Raw genomic sequence first — 22,589 nt, forward strand, 5'->3', positions numbered from 1 at the left:
ATTAAAGGACTTGGCACACAATTCAATTTTAGCTTAAAATAGGAAGAATCAGACTACGGGCTCTCAGCAACTCTTCTAGTCTCATATTGTGAAGAAATTATCTTCACTTAACATACCTTTTAAACTTATATTTTAAGTTCAGGGGTACAAATGCAAATATTTTAAACATTGTGAGATAATAAACATATCAGAGGGAAAAGGATCATAGTAAAAATGATTTTAACTCTTCATGGCATTTAAAAATCATCCCAAAGCACCCAATAAAGTGAGTCATCAATAGACATTACTCACTGATTAAGCATAAAGAAACAGAAACTTAAACAGAAACAGAAATGTCATTTTGATGAAGGAAAGAGATGTTCAAGGAAGGAGGGAAGCAAGTTGGAAACAAATGACAAGAACAACACAGCAGCTCAAGGAAACCTGCCTGTCTCTGTAGACTCCACCTCTGGGGACAGGGCACAGCTAAACAACAACAACAACAAAAGCAGCAAAAACCTGTGCAGACGCAAACGACTCTGTCTGACAGCTTTGAAGAGAGCAGTAGATCTCCCAACACGGAGGTTGAGATCTGAGAATGGACAGACTGCCTGCTCAAGTGGGTCCCTGACCCCTGAGTAGCCTAACTGGGAGACATCCCCCACTAGGGGCAGTCTGACACCCCACACCTCACAGGGTGGAGTACACCCCTGAGAGGAAGCTTCCAAAGTAAGAATCAGACAGGTACACTCGCTGTTCAGCAATATTCTATCTTCTGCAGCCTCTGCTGCTGATACCCAGGCAAACAGGGTCTGGAGTGGACCTCAAGCAATCTCCAACAGACCTACAGCTGAGGGTCCTGACTATTAGAAGGAAAACTATCAAACAGGAAGAACACCTATACCAAAACCCCATCAGTACGTCACCATCATCAAAGACCAGAGGCAGATAAAACCACAAAGATGGGGAAGAAGCAGGGCAGAAAAGCTGGAAATTCAAAAAATAAGAGCGCATCTACCCCTGCAAAGGAGCGCAGCTCATCGCCAGAAACGGATCAAAGCTGGTCAGAGAATGACTTTGACGAGATGAGAGAAGGCTTCAGCCCATCAAACTTCTCAGAGCTAAAGGAGGAATTACGTACCCAGCGCAAAGAAACTAAAAATCTTGAAAAAAGAGTGGAAGAATTGATAGCTAGAATAATTAATGCAGAGAAGGTCATAAACAAAATGACAGAGATGAAAACCATGACACGAGAAATACGTGACAAATGCACAAGCTTCAGTAACCGACTCGATCAACTGGAAGAAAGAGTATCAGCGATTGAGGATCTAATGAATGAAATGAAGCGAGAAGAGAAACCAAAAGAAAAAAGAAGAAAAAGAAATGAACAAATGACAAGAACAAAACTGAAAACAGTATTCAAAACAACTAAACTAATGATTCCAGCAGTGTGAATCAGGTTCTGGTGAAAGGAGCAGGATGTGAAGTGCCAAATTCTTGACCATGCCCTTTAGAGGCATTATTTTATTTAATTTGCATGGTAAGCCTATGAGAGTAAGATTATGTTTTAATTTTGCTAATAAGAAAACAACCTTGAGATGTTCAAATAGCGAAGTCCTAAAGAGAGATGAGATGGACTTAATTAATTTTCTGAGTTTTTTTTCTTTTATGGGAATAATTTAGGTCAAGATCAGACAGAGGCCACGACCTTGGTTGAAATGAGAAAAGTCAAAGAATAACAGATGCTGTTGAAGTTGCAGAGAAAAGGGAATGTTTGTACACTGTTGGTGGGAAGGTAAATTAGTTCAGTCACTGGAAAGCAGTTTAGAGATTTCTCAAACACCTTGAAACAGAATTACCATTCAAATCTCATTATTGGGTATACACCCAAAGGAAAATAAATTGTTCTACCCAAAAGACACATGCACTCAAATGTTCACCACAGCACTATTCACAATAGTAAAGACATAGAATCAACTTAGATGCCCATCGATGGTGGATTGTATAAAGAAAATGGTACATATATGCCATGGAACACTACCCAGCAATACAAAGTATGAAAGTATGTCCTTTGCAGCAATATGGATGCAGTTGTAGGCCATTATCCTAAGCAAATTAACACAGGAACAGAAAACCAGATACCACGTGTTTTCACTTACAAGTGAGAGCTAAACATTGAGTACGCATGCATATGAACATGGGAACAATAAACACTGTGGACTAGTAGAGCTGGGAAGGAGGGAGGGTAGTGAGGGTTAAAAAATTTCCTATTGGTGGCCGGGCGCGGTGGCTCAAGCCTGTAATCCCAGCACTTTGGGAGGCCGAGACGGGCGGATCACGAGGTCAGGAGATCGAGACCATCCTGGCGAATACGGTGAAACCCCGTCTCTACTAAAGAATACAAAAAACTAGCCGGGCGACGAGGCGGGCGCCTGTAGTCCCAGCTACTTGGGAGGCGGAGGCAGGAGAATGGCGTGAACCTGGGAGGCGGAGCTTGCAGTGAGCTGAGATCCGGCCACCGCACTCCAGCCTGGGCGACAGAGCCAGACTCCGTCTCAAAAAAAAAAAAAAAAAAATTTCCTATTGGGTGCTATGCTCAGTACATGGGTGATGGGCTCTTTCATACCCCAAATATCAGCATCACACAATATACCCATGTAAGAATCTGCATATATACTGACAAAACCTAAACTAAAAGTTGAAATTTAAAAAAAGACATTGAAGTAACAGAGAAAGCCTAGATAGAAATGATCACTTTCTCTTTCCTACAGATCCCAAGGGACTCTGGGGAGGGCATGGACTCAGGCATGACTCCAAGGAACTGGCTGGCCGAATAGACTGTAAGACAATACAATATTGAACAATATTGCTTTCCAAAATCTTTCCAAACCCTCAAAAGTGTCAAGCTTGATGTATTTGTGTGTGTGTGTGTGTGTGTCTGTGTCTGTGTGTGTGTGTTAGGGACAGAGAGGAGGGGAGATGCAGGGAGAGGAGGGGAGTATTTCCTTTTATGTAAATCACCTTTGTTCTTATTATTCATGTACTCTATAGAGTCATACACAATATATCATTCTTGAATTTCTTACTTTGATGCTTGTTCTTCCAGTTATTTTCCATTATAGACTTGGGCAGATTTATGCTGCAGTGAATTGTTAGGTTATAGCAGTGCAAGGTGTCCAGGGTTGAGAAAATGGATTTCTTGTACTATGGAACATCTTCCAACCAGTGAGCTAAACAATTTTGACGATGCAAAAAATATGATTATCAATTTATCACGTAATAATGATTCATCTCATGGCAATTCACATTACAGAGAACGCAAAATATTATGAATGCCACCTTGGCAGAGGTGATGTGCCTCCTATCACTGCATATATTAGAAAAGTATCATCTTAAATGACCAGCTCCAGGCTTTCCAAAATTCATATAAAAATGTATTTCAAATGGTAAAGTCAAGATATCTAGTAGTTATTACTCTTGTTTAACAGGAAGTTTTCTTCTTAGTAACCATTTTAATAGCCAATTAATAGCCTTTCTGCATCTTTAAATGTTCTACTTGTGTTAAAACAATTTTTTTAATTAGAGATCTGGCTTCTTTTTGTAGAAGTCAGAAAAAAGTATTAGTTTCCTCTATAGCTAGAGCACGGTTATATGACCTAGGTTCCACTAACTGGAAAGCACTTAATTCAGAAGGTGATGACTCAAATAGGCAGTGCCTTAGTCTGTTTTGTGTTGCTGTAATGGAATACCTGAAACTTAGTAGTTTGTAAACAATAGAAGTTTATTTGGTTCACAGTTCTGGAGGCTAGGAAGTTCAAGAGCCTGCTGCTGGGACCTAGTGAGGGCCTTCTTTCTGCTTCATTCCATGGTGAGAGGTGGAAAGGCAACAGAGCACAAGAGCAAGAGGGAGCAAGAAAGCGCTTACCTCACTTTATAACAAATCCACTCTTGAGATAATGTACCCACGTCCATGATAACAACATTAATCGATTCACGGGGGCAGAGCCCTCATTACCTCATTGCCTCTCAAAGGGAGGACCTACCTCTCACCACTGTTGCATTAGTCAGTAAGTTCCCAACACATGAACAATGGGTAACACATTCAAACCATAGGAGGTAACTTCTGCACAGAGGCCATGCTGGGAAGAATGACAGCAGAAATATCCAACTTCCAGGGGTAACAGTGGTGGATTCAAAGAAAGAGTCCAGTACCTGGTATGTGTGGAGTCCAGCTGTGAGTAACAGAAACTATACTTAAAGGTGGCAGCTATGTTAATTTTTGGTATTTTAAAATTCATTGAATTTTTAATTAAGTATAGAGACTTTGATAAAAATACAAATGAATAATTCATGTATAGGTGATACACTACAATAATTATGCTACTATCAGGAAAGCCTCATTCTCTGACAGTGCCAAATTACAGTTATTTGAGCCCAAGAGCCCTCAGTATTCCATAGAATTCTACAGCAAACTATTCTTCCAACCTGTGGTCATTTGTCTTGACATATTTACCTTTTATTTTTATTAATAGACTATTTTTATAATGAGTTCGTAACACAGAAAAGTTGAGCAGATAGTAAAACGCGCCCACATTAACTATCCCCAGCCACATACTGTTTTCCAATTATCAACATCTTACATGAATATGATAAGTATGTTACATATGTTATAATCATAAACCAATATTGATACATTGTTAACTAAAATCAACAACAGACTATCATTTTTTAGTTTTAATGTTCTTTTTCTGTTCCCTCGTTCCATCCAGGATTCCATACTATGTTTATTTATCGTGCCTCCTTGGGATCTTCTTGACTGAGAGTTTCTCAGATATTCCTGTTTTCTTGTTTTTAATGAACTTCCTTTACAATTATAAAGAGTACCGGTCGTGTGTATTCTAGGATGTCTTTCTACTAAAAACTTTTTTATAACTAGATTGGGGTTATAGGTGAAAATCCCAGAGATAAAGCGCCATCTTCATCATATTGTATGAAATACAATCATACTATCAACCTGATTTCTGATTGTCGATGTTGGCCTTCACCACCTAGTTGAAGTAGAGGTTGTTAGACTTCTTTACTGTAAAGTTACTCCCGCATTCTACTCTTTGGAAGAAAGTAACTACATGAAGTGTAATTTAAAGAAGTAGGAAATTATGCTCCCTGCTGTCCTTAGGGTGGAGTCTCTATATAATTTATTTGGAATTCCTCTGCATGGGAGAGTTGTCTCTTCTCCATTTATTAATTTATTCAATAATTGATTTATATCAATATAGACTCATTGATATTTATTTTGTATTTCAGATTTTAATCCAATACTACTTACATTATTTTGTTGCTGAAATCATTCCAGTTTAGGCTGTTGGGAGCTCCTAGTTGGCTCCTGTGCCCTTTTGACATACTCTCATTAACATGTGTGTGAATTTTTTTTCATGTTTACTTAACTTCTGGCACTGCAAGATGTTTCATGCCTATCTTTAAAAAAATGAAATTGAAATATAAATAACATGCAACAAAGCTGTACATATTTAATGTATATATATTGTCTCAACACATTTTTAAGTATACATTCAGTATTGTCAAATGTATGCACTATGCTGTACAGTAGTTCTCTAGGACTTACTCTCTCGCATAACTGAGACTATGTATTCTGAACAAAATCTCTCCGATTCCCTCTCTTCCCAATTACTGGTAACCACCATTCTACTCTCTGCTTCTATGAAACAGACTATGTTAAATTTCTAATACAACTTGGATCATTTGTTATTTGCTCTTCTTTTGATGTCTTGTTTCACCTAAAGTCTCCTAAGTGCCTTTGCTGTAACAAATGACAGGATTTTCTTCCTTTTTAAGTCTTAATACTATTCCATTTTATGTACACATGACATTTTCTTTATTCGTTCATCTGTCAATGAATATATTAGTTGTTTTCATGTGTCTCTTTTTATAAACAATGCTCTAATGAACACAGAAATGCAGAAAATCTTTTTATGATACTGATTTCAATTATTTTGGGTATATATTCAGGAGTCGAATTGCTGGTATCATATGATGGTTCTATTTTAAATTTTTAGGAACCTCTATACAGTTTTCTATAATGGCTATATTTATTTACATTTCCACCAATGGTACACAAGAGTTTCCTTTACTTCACATCCTCACCAACACATGCTATGTTTAGGTTTTTGTTTTGTTTTTTTTTTTTTTGAGATGGAATATTGCTCTTGTTGCCCAGGCTAGAGTGCAATGGCACTATCTTGGCTCACTGCAACCTCTGCCTCCTGGGTTCAAGATGTTCTCCTGCCTCAGCCTCCTGAGTAGCTGGGATTACAGGCATGTGCCACCACACCTGGCTAATTTTGTATTTTTAATAGAGACGAGGTTTCTCTATGTTGGTCAGGCTGGTCTTGAACTCCCGACCTTAGGTGATCGGGCCCTCTTGGCCTCCCAAAGTGCTGGAATTATAGCTGTGAGCCACTGCGCCCCGCTGCCATCCTTACAGGTGTGAGGTGATATGTCATTGTGGTTTTGATGTGCATTTTGTTGATGATTTGTGATGTTGAGCACATTTTCCTATATCTGTTGAATATTCGTATATCTTCTTTGGAGAAATGTTTATTCAGGTCTTTTGGCTATTTTAAAATCAGGTTACTTGTTTCTATGCCTATTGAATGATTGGAGTTCCTTATATATTTTGTATGTTAATCCTTCATCAGATACATTATTTGTATAGGCTTATCTTGTTATAATCTCTGTCCAGTATTAGAATCAGTTATTCTCTAAACTCTCCTGAATCTTTTTAATTGAAGAATGGTATTAAACCCATGATCTGGGTACTACATTTGCTTTTTGCTACTGAGATGTTTCTTTTAGGTCTTCTCAGGTAACAGAGGAAATAAATATATGTGTAGCAACCCATGTATATAGACATATCTGTAACTATTTCTATATGTAACCATATATCTATATTAAGTTAAACATGAGTTCTTGTTCATAGTCTTCTTCAATTTTAACCCATTACTACATGAGTCATTCTAGTTTTCTCCCCTTGGTTACTTGTAAATTTCCATTTCAAGAGTGAGAAGTTTGGCTCCTACCATCTGCCATGCATTTACTTAATTGTTCTATTCTAGCATAGGCCTATAGCAATATCAGAATTATTAAACGATATCCATGTGGAAAACAAATTTCACCGATTAAAGTGTAGGACTTACAGGCAATTTCTTTGTGCTTTGGTCTTACAGACTACATTCATACACCAAGTTAATTAGGTCAGCCCTTTTTCCTCACTGTCTTCAGTGAGGTTGTTTTATACACTTGTAATACAGTTAGATTCTCTTAACATGATCCTTCTTTTTATGCCCTGACTTTCTAAATTATGTTTCACTTTGCATACATTAAGATTCACTCTTTGTGTTGTAAAATTCTATAGGTTTCGACCAAAAATAATGTCATATATCTACTATCATGGTATCTTACATAAATGTTTCACTGCCCTAAAATGCCCCTATTTCACCTCTCCATCCTTCCCCTCTTTCCTAAACTCCCAAAACCACTTCTCTTTTTACTGTCTCTATAATTTTGCCTTTTCCAGAATGTCATATAATTGGAATCATAAAGTATGTATCCTTTCTACACTGGCTTTTTCCACTTAGGAATATGCATTGAAGATTTCTCCATGTGGCCGGGCGCGGTGGCTCAAGCCTGTAATCCCAGCACTTTGGGAGGCCGAGACGGGCGGATCACGAGGTCAGGAGATCGAGACCATCCTGGCTAACATGGTGAAACCCCGTCTCTACTAAAAATACAAAAAAACTAGCCGGGCGACGAGGCGGGCGCCTGTAGTCCCAGCTACTCCGGAGGCTGAGGCAGGAGAATGGCCTAAACCCGGGAGGTGGAGCTTGCAGTGAGCTGAGATCCGGCCACTGCACTCCAGCCTGGGCGACAGAGCAAGACTCCGTCTCAAAAAAAAAAAAAAAAAAAGATTTCTCCATGTATATTTATGCCTTGGTAGTTCGTTTATTTATTTTACTAAATAGTATTTGTTTGTAGATTCTCCTATTGAAGAATGTCTCAATTGTTTCCAGTGTTGGCAATTATAAGTAAAATTGCTATAACTATTCTTGTGTAGATTTTCTTTTTTTGTGGACGGAACTTTCAATTCAGGAACATAACTAGGAGTGTAATTGATGGCTCATATAAGACTATATCTAACTTTGTAAGCAATTGTCAAAGTATATCTTAAAGTGACTGTACCATTTTGCACTTTCTCCCACAATGAATGATAAATCGTGTTGTTCTGCATGCTTTTCAGCATTTAGAACTGTCAGATTTCTAAATTTTAGCCATTTTAATCTGCAGTTTCTTTTAAGAACTTCTTTGTTGCTTACCTTTGGTTGTGAAGCTATAATTATCACAGTTGATTTCAGTTTATCTAAACATAGACACAAATCAATTCTTAACCTGATTTAATTTTTGTCTCCAGTCATTTAGGCATAGTTTCTCTATTCTTGCATTCTTTATATTGAGTATTGTTTGACCAGATTTCAGTAAGTGGTTTTTGTTATTATTTTTTTATTTTTGTTTTGTCTTATGAAGGGACATATTCCTGCAGTTCTTGTATGTTTAAGATTATCTTTCTGCTGGTTTTATAATTGCAACATTGGTTGCACATTATATTTGTGGATTGTATCCTCATCATCAGAACTTGTAGACATTCATACCTATCTTCTAGTATTAAAGGTGTCTCTGGAAAAGTCATAGGACAATAAAATTTTTCTCTCCCTGTCCTCCGTATAAGTAAGTTGGTGTTATTACTTGGATGTTTATATGTTTCTGGAACATCACTAGGTTAGAGCTTGGTATTAATTATTTTGTGCTAATTTTTCCAACAACATGGTATTTTTTTCTATTGGCAGACTTAGGTCTGTGTTTCAGGAATGTTTTCTTCTCTTTTATTTAGCAACATGTTCTCTTTTATTTATTGTGTCTTTGCAGTAATACCAACTTATTCAGAAATGTTTTCCATATCTATCATTTCTAAAAATTGTTTGGGCAATTTTATTTTTATATTTGGTTTTTATTTTATTTATTTTGGATTATCTACTGCCTCTTTATTCAGTTTTTATTTGCATTTATTTTATTCTAATGGATCTCTACTTATTTATTTCTGTATCCTCAGGTCCTAAAGCTATGCCTACTCAGTGGGCATTTGATACATATTATTAAGTGAAGTTGATTAAAAATATACCCAAGAAGAGCTACTCATACACAAAGGACTATTTAGGGCATTTCAGTGGGCAAGTGACTATAGCATAGCTTCTCTTTTTCCAAGTTGGGAGGCAGACCATGGATGCTGTGGCCTCTGCATTCAAAGGTAAACTACAACTTAAAAGGACAATAAAGATCATGTATTCAAACATTAATTATTTATTTTTTGTTTGATATTATTAGTTTTTAACAACATATGTAATAAACATATTCAAAACATCTGAAAGTAATAAAGTCATATAAACTTTTCTAAGGATGTGTTTATTTACTTTTAATTTTCATTTATTCATTGATTTATTTTTTAAATAATAGGATTGGGGTCTTACTACTCCTGGGCTCAAGTGATCCTTCTTCCTCAGACTCCCAAAGTGCTGAGATTACAGGCATAAACCATGCACTTGGTCTATTTACTTATTTTTTAATGAAATTTTATATCTTAATTTGCTTTAAAACTTGGTCTTACCACATCCTCCATCCAAACTCCAATCCTAGAAACCCATGTGACACAGGATTCTTTTGGTGCCACTTTAGCAGCCAGAAATCTCTGCTGCTGGTGGCACCTCTGCCCAGGTTTTGCTCAGGCCCTCTGGGCTCTCCTTGCCCACTTGGCCTGGGGGGCTGTGTTTGACTCACTCCACCGGCCCACATTCTGCATCCTTCATAGCTCTGTGCTCAGCCCACAGCTGTTCCAGGCATGCCACAGATGGCGTCCACCTTGGGCACTAGCGTCTGGATGAGGGAGACACATAGTGATGCCCAAAAATTTAGAGATGCCAGCAACTGTGGAGTCCCAAGGGGTGTCACAGCCTTTGCTAGAAAAGTCCTGAGGTCTGAGCTCCCAGCAAGTGTTACAGCTCTTGTTTGTTCCTGTAGCTTCCATGAACATGGGTGTGTCACAGCTCATTTGGTCCTGCTACCCACAGGTCAGTGAATGAGGGCTTGTGGTGCCCACTGTTTTTTTTTTCTTCCCCATTGCTTGGTGAGCAGGAGGGAGGGTTACAGTGTTAAAGCTCTTTTCACAGCTACTGTTCCCTTGGGTCTGGGTTCTTGTCCCACAACTAAGAAGAATGAGGTACTCAGACACTGGAGTATGAGAATAATGTTATTGAGCAACAGAAAAGCTCTCAACAATGAGAAGGAACCTGGGAGGGTAGCCTTCTGTGTGACAGGGAGCCTGGAAGCAGGTAGTTGCCTCTGTGACTGAGTCTGAAGTTTTTATGGGCTCAGAGTGGGGGAATGTGTGCTGATTGGTCCAAGGGTGGGCCAAGTAAAAGCACCATTTGATTGACTAACAGGCATCAAGGAAGTTCTCACTCTGGTTGTGAACTCTATCGGGAACTGGCCACTCAGTTTTCAGGCTTCAGGTTGTCTTTGACTTGAAAGTCAGGTTTCACCAGCAATCTGTCCCTGTCTGTCCAGGAATCTGTCTGTCTCCTGTCACTATCACTCACATGTTAAAAACATGTTATATGTTTTTAATTATTTACTTCTATGCATTTACTATGTAGCAGATTTGTGTCATTTATTTACAAAAGTATGATACATTAGTTACTGCCTCATGTTTTCTTTCTCAACAGTATATCACAGAAAGTTCTCTAAATAAGTTAATTTAGCCATAAATCATTCCTTCAATGGCTGCATAATATTCCATTTTGTGGAAGTAAAGCAATTAGTTCTGTATTCCAAATTGCTTAGTACTCACTTTATAGCAGCTATTTTTCCCAGTATGAAAAAGCTGCATTATTGTATATATTTCCCCTACTCATAATGATTTATTAGTATGGAATAAATTCTCAAGAGTGAGCTGACTTGGTCAAAGGATCTTTGGATTTTTTATTTTAGCAGGTGTTTTTAGATTACTTTTGATAGTGCAATAAAAATTTATATTTTCTTCAGTAATGTATGAGGGTATACTCTCCCCACCCACATTCCAACAACAATATATACTACGACACTTTAACAGGCTGATGTGTGCAAATGTTTCTTATTGTTACTTAATTTGTGTTTCCCTGATTAATGGGATGCTAAAGCATCTTGTTTTTCCTTATGTTTTTGGCCACTTGAGTGTACACTTCTGTTTTGCCTTATTGTGTAGCTTGCCCATTTATTTATTGTGAATTTCTCATTTGTTTTTGGCCCCATTTTGTTAATTTGATTGATAAGAAAATTATATTACATTATAGATATTAACTTTCATGTTATAGATATATTGTAGATCTCATCATTTTCAATAATTTTATTTTATTTATTTCCCAAACAATTGCTTAGCTTTTATTTTATCTTCCTGTCCCAATTGTATATGTTAAAAATAACTATTTAAAAATAATTTCTGCATTGTTGTCTTGGTTAAGAATATAACCCCCATTTTTACATTATACAGACACTTAAATGCAAAGACACTTGATTTCAGAATTTTTTTCATTTTTATATTTATATTATTATTTAATGATATAATGTAGTCTTGGGAATGGAATCAATTTAAATCAAACAACCACAAAAATAGAATGCAATATTGCAATCATGATAAAATCTATTATATTGATTTATGATGAATGAATAGGAGTTGACTAAGCAAAGAGGAGACATAATATTTCCAATAAAAAGAAGACATATATGTAAATGTCATATTGTGAGAGCAAATTTTCAAGTAGAGAAATGGGTAAGGACCAAAATATACAAGTCCTTGTAAATGGAACCTCATCTTAATCTGAAAATCTGAAAAATAATGAGAAGCCAATAAAAGGAAGTTGTGATGTTGGTGTTGGTGGTATGCATGTTGGTGTCTGTACGAGAGAGGTTTTTTGTTTGTTTGGTGTGTTTTTTGGTCTTTTTTTTTTTTTTTTTTTTTTCATTTCAAGTGGATCACTGACTCCAGTGTGGAGAATGGATTGGATGAGCAAGAGTGAAGGTAGATAGACAGTAGGTAGTTGCTTATGAGAGATGATGGTAGCTTGGCCTTGAGTGGTATTGATAGAAAAGGTAAAAAGTGAGATTATGCGAGATATTGAGGAAGTAAATGCATTGTTGCTGATGCACCAAATATGGGAGGTAGGGCAGAGGAAGTGGCAAGGATAGTTGTATGATCCAGTGATTGTTGGGCCTTTATGCCAGTCTATCTGGATTTTCTTACAAGAACTTTAACACTGCTTGGTTACAGAACAGTTTTTAGCAGTAATTAGCAATTTTGGTGCTAATTTAAAGAAAGTGGACAGTAGACTCATTCAGGGTGAGTTTTGTCAGATGGAAATGATGAAGAGATAGAGGTACCTGAGACAGGAGAGACTATTGGCAAAAGCCTTTTTAAAATAATAAAACATGAAATCTGAGCTGGTGAAGGAGAGAAGTAAAAGGAGAGAACTGAAGCATTGTAATCACATTTTGTGATTTTGATTGAACTCAAGGGACATACTATACAATTTTACATTTTGTTCTCAATTCCTGTTATCAAGTTTGTTCACTCTTGGGTGATCAATAGGACGTTTTTTTCTAAATACTTGCCTGGTTTCTTTTTTCAGTTTTGATCTCTGATGTTGTATGGATTCTTAATAATACTACTAGAGATTTTCAGTCCCTTCTTCCAGAGATTCTGATTCAGTTGATCTGAGAACATTATAATTACTAGAATGTTTCTCTAGCAAGCAATCTTTTAAACACATTATTCTTTTCATGGTTCTGTGGCAATTTAAATCCTCTTATCTATAGATTAGAATGATGACTTTAAGAGAGCATAAAATCCTGGATACATAGAGATAGAGAGTAGGAGGAGGTGATATCCTGTTTCCTGTAAGAAAGGTGCCCTTCCTCCATCGAAAGGTTGGTGAGTATATTTTAAGATGCTCTGTGTACTATGAAAAAAACTTGCTCCAGACTACTATAGAGGGAAGGTGGTAGAAAGCAGTCTTAAAAAAATGTCAAGCTATATACAAGGGTTATTTTTCTTCTGAGAAAAACATAAAAGTGGTCTTTTTCATGTCTTTATGGATAGAGATTCTGGGGGCTAACCTATCTTTCTTATGATTTTGCCATGATAGATGTTTACTTTTTAGGAGAATTATCTACTTACTTCCTGTCTACATCAATTTATATCCAACATTTAATACCCTCCTTTTCACATTTCCTCCTTTAGCAAATTAATTTAGTCAACAGTGGCATAAAGATAATTATTGCATCACATGGCTTTAATGTTTAAGATCTGACTATACAATGAATTTAATCATGAAGTCTCAAGAAAATTGGGCACACCAAGGCTGAATTACTTAAAGAGAGATAGAGCCTGGATAGCTACTGAAAGACCGTTTGGAGGAGACTGCAGCCATTAGTAGGTTAATGATTTAGGATTAGAATTTGTAGGTATTTACTTCTCTCGCTTCAGTCTTTGTATCCACAATTGGAGAGAGATCTTGAGATGAAATGACCACTTTTCCAGGGAAACTAAGTTGAGAGAAGAGATTTGTATTGAAACTGCACCTAAAAAGTCAATGTATCAAGTGCTTTCTTTTATGCTGTTGTAAAAGATAACTTTCATAGGAAGAGGCTTTGAAATCAATAAAATAGGTTTTTGTACCCATTAACCATCCCACTTTCCACCTCCCCCATGCCCACTACTTTTCCCAGCTTTTGGTAAGCATCATTCTACTCTATATCTCCATGAGTTCAGTTATTCTATTTTTTAGTTCCCACAAATGAGTGAGAACATGCACAATTTTTAACATAATGTCCTCTAGTTCTATCCATGTTGTTGCAAATGACAGGATCTCATTATTTTAATTTTCTTTGTATTTTTATAATGTATAAAACTTTAATTGTAAATACAATAATTTAAAGGAAGGTTTTACAAAATGATACTTTCATTCCTGCTGTGCCACTTCTAGCACCGGTAGTTAAAATAATTATTTCATTTTTGAAGAATAAATGGAAATAAACTTGTTGTGGTAAATGAACACCTGTGGTTAATATGACCCCTGTGGCTATGAACACTCTAGATGAAGGCTTAATTTCTTTAGGGAGTATATGCTATAAAGTTACAGTTTGCTAACATACAATAAAACACCTAAGCATTGGGGTAGGCAAGATCAAGAAGGTTTAGTTACTTCCACAGTTTTGCTTCAGTTAAAAATTGAACAATCATCACAAAACCCCAAAATTGGGGGAAGATGGGAGTTGTAAGACCTTTTTACATGAAAAAAATTGGAATCATTATTTTTTATATGATTATGTCAGAATAATTTTGGAAATGGAATATCATCATAGCAATGTTAGTGTTAGAGAGCATTGCATAAACAAACTGACATACATAGACTTCAAGACCAGAGGCTAATAGGGCTTCTGAATCTCTTCTAGTATGTATCTTATCACAATTCCTTCCTAAAACTTGCTCATTAATCAGGCTGAGGAGATGGAAGCTACACTGTTAAAAGCTTGCTCATTCTTGCAAAACTTAACTCTCTTTTAGCTTCAGAAGTTTCTAAAGACACATTTAATGTGCATGAGTAAAGCATTCTTCCTTTCATTTGGTAACTTGGAACTTTAATCAGTGTCAGATATTAAGCATTATTTTATACACCTAGGTGCACACAGGGAAGATTACAGAAAAATCTACTGATTAATTAGGAAGTCCTGTTTTATTTCTTTGTTTAATTTGCTCTTAATTTCTGGTCTTATCAACAAAGTTTTTGTTCTGTGAGTGTTACATGCTGCAGTGTCATCAATAAAACAAAGACACCATTTCAGCGTGTCATTCCAAAAATGTCAGTATTTTCTCTCAAAGAAAAAAAAGTGCACACCGATGACAATAATTAGGAAGACAAAGTAGAAAATGGGTGTTTGAGAAAAAAATGTTATTAAGCCCCAAGCCTGATTTAAGTGTGTGGGTAGCATTTTACTCTTAGCTCATTACAAAACCCTGCTGGAGAACAGCAAAAAACACTGTTAAAGTAGATAGTTAGAAGTATCAGGTCATTAGGATTTATGTCTGCACTGCTCTGAAAGGAAGGCATATTTTTCCTTCTGAGTCTGAAGTGTTGTTTTGGTCCATTGTCAGCGGGAAAACAGATGTCTTATAGGCAAGGTGTTTGTTGCACTACATCACCTAGTGGAAGGTGGTGCTTCATTCTACCTAGGGGAATAGAGAATTGTGTTTCAGATTTAACCAACTAGGGATGACGTTCTAGAGTAGTATACAATTCATTGTGTGCAAGTTATTTATTTAAGACATAGAGTCCACTGAGTGCAATGTCAAGTAACTGAAACTTAAATTGGTTTGCATTAGTAGCACATAATCCTAAATAAGGAACAATAGACGATTTGTGCATTTAGTCAATCAATGAGTGAGGCTTAACAATTACTGATTGTCATAAATGCCAACTAAAAATTTACTAATTTTGAAAATTTCATATTTTCATAGTATTTTGTGTTTTAGGCACTATTTTCATGTGTGTTGCCCCTACAGTGTTAACAGACAGGGATTGCTGTTTCACTAGAATCTTTGAGGTTTTTTGGTTTTATTTTTTTTAGAAGTTAGTTTAGATATTTGCATAGTGAAAAATATTCAGCCCAGCATAGGAGTTCTAACAGATGGCCATATAACCTCTGTTTGAAAATATTCTGTGACAGTGTGTTCATTATGCTATCATCCATTTTAGCTTAACACTACATGCTGTTTTCTTCTTTTTATGCAAGAAAATATAGAACTTTTGCAATATCTAATCTATTTTGTAGCCTACGAAAACAGACAGTCAGGAATTTCTGGTAATGAGCATCACAATTAAGATGAAGTAAGACAAATACCAGTGCACTTTATGTCTCATCATTGACTGGAATCTTTCTGCAGATTTTAAATTTGGGTGATGAATAAACCGGATGGAATCTAGTAGCAGTACTCGGCAATGAAATTATGAACTGATAGAAGACAGACACAAATCTTTAATGTGATAACAAAATCCTAAATTTATTCCTTTTTTTGTGATGCTTAAGTCCTAAAACCAGTGACAATGAGAACTCCGTAACAAATAAGAGATAATTCTGCAACTAGTAAATATCAACATTCTTAACTATGCTCTGTTTCTTTTAAAAAATTCCGTGACATAAGTTTATTTCAAATTCTTTGAAGTAAAAGGAAGTATTGATTAATTTTGCTAGTATCACTCACATAGAAAGTTTAGAAGGCCATACTTTAATTAAAGCAGAAAACAAAAATTCATGGCTCATGTATTTGGTTAAATTATGATTATATTTTATTTCCTAGTGAACTGTAACCCATAGTACTTAGCCAGGATCTAAATCAAACTTGAATACCCCAAAGAGCTTTCTAAAGCAATGTTCTCATCCATTGACAATTGAACAATAAAAGTGTTAGGTGAAAAGAGGACTTAAAAAAATGTTATAACAAAATTATTCTGTCCTGTATCTACAGATTACCTGAGAAACAGTCTTTGCTAGTTTCCAAATATAGTGATGGATTAAATTTGGAAAATTAATTTTAATTGATTTCTATACAAGAGAATGACCATCTAAGACTGGTTGCTTCTTGTAATAAATTTAAATTCTACAAACACTCAAGGTTTGTCTAATTACAATATATATTTATTACCTTTAGTAACTAGCCCCAAATCCAGTATGTGCCTTTTTAGTAGTAGTGAGTGAGGTTAGTAATAAAAGCTTGCCACAAAGTTTTTATTGTATAAATAGAAATAAACCAACACACAGAAAAAAATATCATAATGATTTTACAGATTTGGGCATGATATGATAAAGAATATTTTTATAACATTGACTTATTGACAAGTCAGAGAGCTTAGAAATTTCAGTAATAAATAATAGACATTTCATATAGAATGGAGATTACTAGCTTGAAAGCCAACGAGTATTTAATGCTGCAACTGCATTTATATTTCTGAAATCCTGAACTAACACTTTAATTTCCACTTTAAAGAGAAATAAATTACAAAAGAAAACTTTGCTCTGAAATCAGTGTGCTGATTTCTTTGACTATAAATGCTTTATTTATTTGTCATTACTTTTTAAAGATAGAAAACAGTGCACAGTTTCATGACTTTCTAGAGTGCATTATGATAAATTTAATATTAGTGATAAAGGTTTCCTGTCTAAGGGTAAGATGAAAAATTTTTAAGATGCTAAATAAAAATTTCTACCTTATAGAAATTTTGGATGTTCTGTTATGATAATAAAATAAAGAACATTGCAGGGGTCAGGCGCAGTGGCTCACGCCTGTAATTCCAACGCTTTGGGAGGCCATGGAAGGTAAATCACTTGAGCTTAGGAGTTCGAGACCAGCCTGAGCAGTATGGCAAAACCCCACCTTTACAAAAAATACAAAAATTAGCTGGGTCTGGTGGAAAGTGCCTGTATGTAGTCTCAGCTACTCGGGAAGTTAAGATGGAAAGATTGCTTGAGCCCAAGGAGGTTAAGCCTACACAGTGAGCCGTGACCATCCACTCCAGCCTGGGTGGCAGAGTGAGACCCTATCTCAACAACCAAAACAAAGCAATAGATGTAAGATTAAGTTAGAAAGTCAGATTCATTCTCTCTTACCTAGAAATTAAAGACATTATGGAAGACTCAAAACTACATTGCACTTTGATTAATGATTAATCCTAATAGAAGAAATAATTGTCCTACTCGTTAGTTACCTATACCTTAAACATTTTGGAAAGGCAATTAATGATTCTTGCAATACTTCTACTGATCAAAAAAATCCACTAACAAATATTCATTGCTTATTTGACAGTGTATTAAGAAGAAAACAGGCGAGTCATTGTACATCATCAGAAAAACTGATTATCCTTCTGTAGCTTTGCCCCTCAGTTGTCTTTTATAATATATATCACCTTGGCTGATAGCACACCATCTTGAGTACTCTCCTTCTAGAGCTGTATTCATTTTATCATTTGCTTCTAACGAACCTGCTTGATATATAGATTTCTGCTGTAAAAATCGATCTTATAATACATGTTTGCCATACATAAGTTTCCAATTGCTTTGAAACTATTGATTGGCAGTCTTTAAGAGCTTACTGACTTTAGCAACAACATCACAGATTTATTAAAAAAACCCAAATATTCTTTCATATCCTGTACCAGAAAAAGAGTTTGTATTATTTTTATTTTCATTTTAAAACAAAGATTAGTGTTCATTCAGATACCCTCAGGCCCATTTATATTTCCTCTGCCACAAAACATACATCTAATCTATGATGCTGTTTCTTTTTTCTGGTGTACGTACTTCTTTTGAATATGGTATCAATCTGCAATGTACATACAAATTCAATTATCCTGAACACACTGGCCTGATTATACAGTCATCACAGTTACATACAGTTTTGGTTTTCACACAAGATTTAACATTTGCAGATATTAAATTTATAATTAAATCTTCTCAAACAATTTGTTTCCTTAAAAATAAAATTATTAAGACAAATTGCCTTAATAGCAATTTGCTATTGACTGAAGCTTCAATAGCAATTTACTATTGAAGCATGATGACTGACCTATTGTATTTCCAAAGACATTCCCAGGTATACCTTTGAAAGATAAAATATTTTTATTTTAGGAAAATTCTAATTTATATTTTCACTGGAGGTGCTATCAAAAGTGCTGAAAATAAACAAACATGTCACCACAAAGTAGCTTTGTAAGTAAGATTCTAAGATATTACACTAAGGCTGCAATTTACCATGGTATTATATTATAGGATTATATAATCTTGTGGAAAAGTACATGAAGAGACAGCCAATTTTCACAATGTTAATTTGTAAACTCAGGAACATTTAACATATCTTTTGTACAAGTCAAAAAAGTGTGAATATCCTTTCCAAAATTTTAATAGCCATAGAGATTTTTTTTTAGTGTCATATTAACTATCACCCATTGTTACTTGGTTTTGGGTTCTTAAACTTTACACGTTTAGGACTTCACTGAACCTATACCATGGAGAATATTTCGGAGCTTATTGTTACCATTAAAAAGTTGAAATTTTCTCCATTTATAAAATCCTCTTTTTTTCCCCCTGCTGAAATACATATTCTTCTTAACTAAAATTTCTTTCTCTTTTTAAACAATTTTTTTATGACTACTTTCTTTTTCCATAAGCCCCATATAAAGACTTCACTCATATCTATAAAAAACAGGCTTTCTAATGTTGCCTTAGGGAAGATTAGGAAGTATTCAGACATAATGGCTTCTATAGTTATTAACATATTTTATAAAATATTGCCTTAAAACTCACATGAAAAGGACAGATAATTTGCAATATGAAATGGTCTATTTTAGTTTTTTTCCTTAGCAAATGAGTTTGGATTAGTATAAACATCTTGCCTATTCCTAGACATGAAACTTAACTTATTCTAAAAGCTAAGCAGTATTTTCTTATATATAAAGGAATGAATGGAGTCTGTGTCTGAAAATAAAGTATATCTATCTCTCTGTATTCCATGTTTGTTATTATCTTCCCACATAATACAGGTCACAGATGCAAGCAGAGCCTTACAAGGGAGGAAGCAACCTATTCCTTGAAATTTAATTTTTCCCCATTCAGGTCGCCAGTGAAATCATCAAAGGAGAACATGGGAAAAGTTTATATTTGCTCTTAAACCTAGGAGAGTTTGCAACTCACAGATGGGAAACACCAAGAATAACTGTTATACCCTGAAGATATAAGCAACACATTAAAGACCAATTTTCAAATACGCCACAAACCACAAATAGTACAGGTTCTGGGAAAATACGTAATTCTATAAAGGTTTGGAATGTGACACTAGTCATTAATATGACATTTAAACTGCCTTTATTTAAAGAAAATCAATAACATTCTTAAAAACTTTCAGTATAGGTTCATTAGTACTGTACGTCATCTAATTGGTGGTAATAAAAGAAGTAAACTAAAAAACACAAATTCATAGATAAAATAAATGGTTTAAAAATAAGTGCTACATTTCCAATTCACTTAATGAAGAAAAAAGAGTACATATTAACACACAAAACGTAACTTTTACAAATATTAATATAAAAATTTTATCTATACACAGTGGTGAGAAATAAGTTTTTTTCTACTAAGATCAGTAAGAAGGAAAGAATATAATTTCTCACCACTTTTATTCAACAATGTACCAGAAGTCCTATCAAACACAATAAGACATAAAAAGAAAATGAAAGCTATACATATTGACAAAGAAAAAATGAAATTGCTTTTGTTTGTAGACAACATGATTGTCTATGTAGAAAATCCAAAGACTCAACAAAAATTCCTGGAACTAATAAATAATTTCAGCATGTTCCAAGATAATATACAAAATGCAAGTTAATATACAAGGTTAATACATAAAAATCAATTGCTTTTCTATAAACCAGGAATGAACAATTAGATATTGAAGTGAATAACTAACAACATTTACATTGGCATCAAAAATGAAATATAAATATATAAATCTATCAAAATCCATGTACAATATATATGGAACTATACATATTTGTATATACTATATATATTAAAATATATATTTTTCATTATGGAAGTTTTTAGTTTTTGAGATATATATATTTCCAGATATGTATATAATATATATATTATGTATTTCCACATATATAAAAATACATATATTCCAGATATATATCTAAGTAGATATATGTCTATTAGATATTTGAATCTCTTTTCTCTCTATATATAAACTTTAGAATCAGTTTGTTCACATCCACAAAATGACTTCTTGGGATTTTGTTTGTTGTGATTTTGTTTGAACTTGTAGATCAAGTTGGGAAGAACTAGAATATCAGGTATATTAGATTATTAGATCTAATAGATCTATATCTAGATCTATATGGACATACATATATCTGGAAAACAAAAAAACTTCCATGATGAAAATTGAAGACAATCTAAATAAATGGAGAAGTATTCATGTTTATGGATAAGAAAACCCAATATTGTAAATATGTCACTTCTTCCCAACTTGATCTACAGATTCAAACAAAATCTCAACAAACAAAATCCCAAGAAGTCATTTTGTGGACACGAACAAATGGATTCTAAAGTTTATATATAGAGAAAGGAGATGCAAAATAGCCAAGACAAAATAGCAGAACAAAGAGAACTGATACCACCTGAACTTCAAGATACACTACTATAAAGCTAAAAAAATCAAGACATTGTGGTATGAAAAGTAGACAAATAAATCAATGGAACAGAATAGAGAGCCCAGAAATACATGTATATAAGTATATTTAGCTGGCCTTTGAAAAAGGAAGAAAGGCATTTTAATGGAGAAAGGATAGTTTTTCAACAAATGGTGCTAGAACAACTGGACATCTACATACAAAAAATAAATCTAGACACAGACTTTCTACTTTTCACAAAAATTAACTGAAAATAGATCATAGACCTAAATGCAAAACACAAAACTATGAAACTCTCAGAAGGTAAGATAGTAGTAAATTGAAATGTCCTTGGGTATGCTGAAGACTTTTTGTACACAATCATAAAAAAAAAGAAATTTTGTCATTTGCAACAATGTAGATGGACCTGAAGGGTATCATGCTGAGTAAAACAAGCCAGGTACAAAAATACAAGTACTGCAGGACCTCGCTTATATGTGGACTCTAGAAGTGCTCCTTGGTATATACCCAAAGGAAAACTTTTGTTCATGCAAAACCTGTACCTAGACATTTGTTGCAGTGTTAGTCATCTTTCTATAGGTGAATAGATATAAACAAACTGTGGTAAAATATTATTTAGTTTAAAAAGAAATGAGCAGGAATGCCAAGGAAAGGTATAAGGAAACCCTAAGTACATATTACTAAGTGAAAGACACCATCTGAGAAGGTTACATATTGTGATTCTAATTAATTATATCACACTCTAAAAGTAAGAACTATGGAAACAGTAAAAAGATCAGTGGTTGCCAGTAGTTTGGGAGGAGACAGGGTAGGATGAATAGGTGGAAAACGAGTGATTTTTAGGGCAGTGGGCAGTGACATTATTTTATATGATATTCTAATGGTGAGTACATGTCATTGTACGTTTGTCAAAACTCACAGAATGTACAACACAAAGAGTGTTCTCAAATGCAAACTCCGGACTTCAGTTCAAAATAATGTCTAAATCTTGCCTCATTGATTACAAAAAACACACCACACTAATTCACAATGCTAATGATAGGGGAAACTATTTGTGTGTAAAGGGGGTATTTGGATACTATAGTTTCCACATAATTTTTCTATATAACTAACTAAAAGTTCTCTAAGAATAGCCTATTGTATGTATAAGAAGTAAATTTGTAACCTCAATTAAATAATTTTGTGTGAAATATGTAAATGTGACTCCAAGTGAAG

This window comes from Trachypithecus francoisi, unplaced genomic scaffold, assembly GCF_009764315.1.
Source record: "Trachypithecus francoisi isolate TF-2019V2 unplaced genomic scaffold, Tfra_2.0 Lachesis_group3, whole genome shotgun sequence".
Taxonomy (NCBI): Eukaryota; Metazoa; Chordata; class Mammalia; order Primates; family Cercopithecidae; genus Trachypithecus; species Trachypithecus francoisi.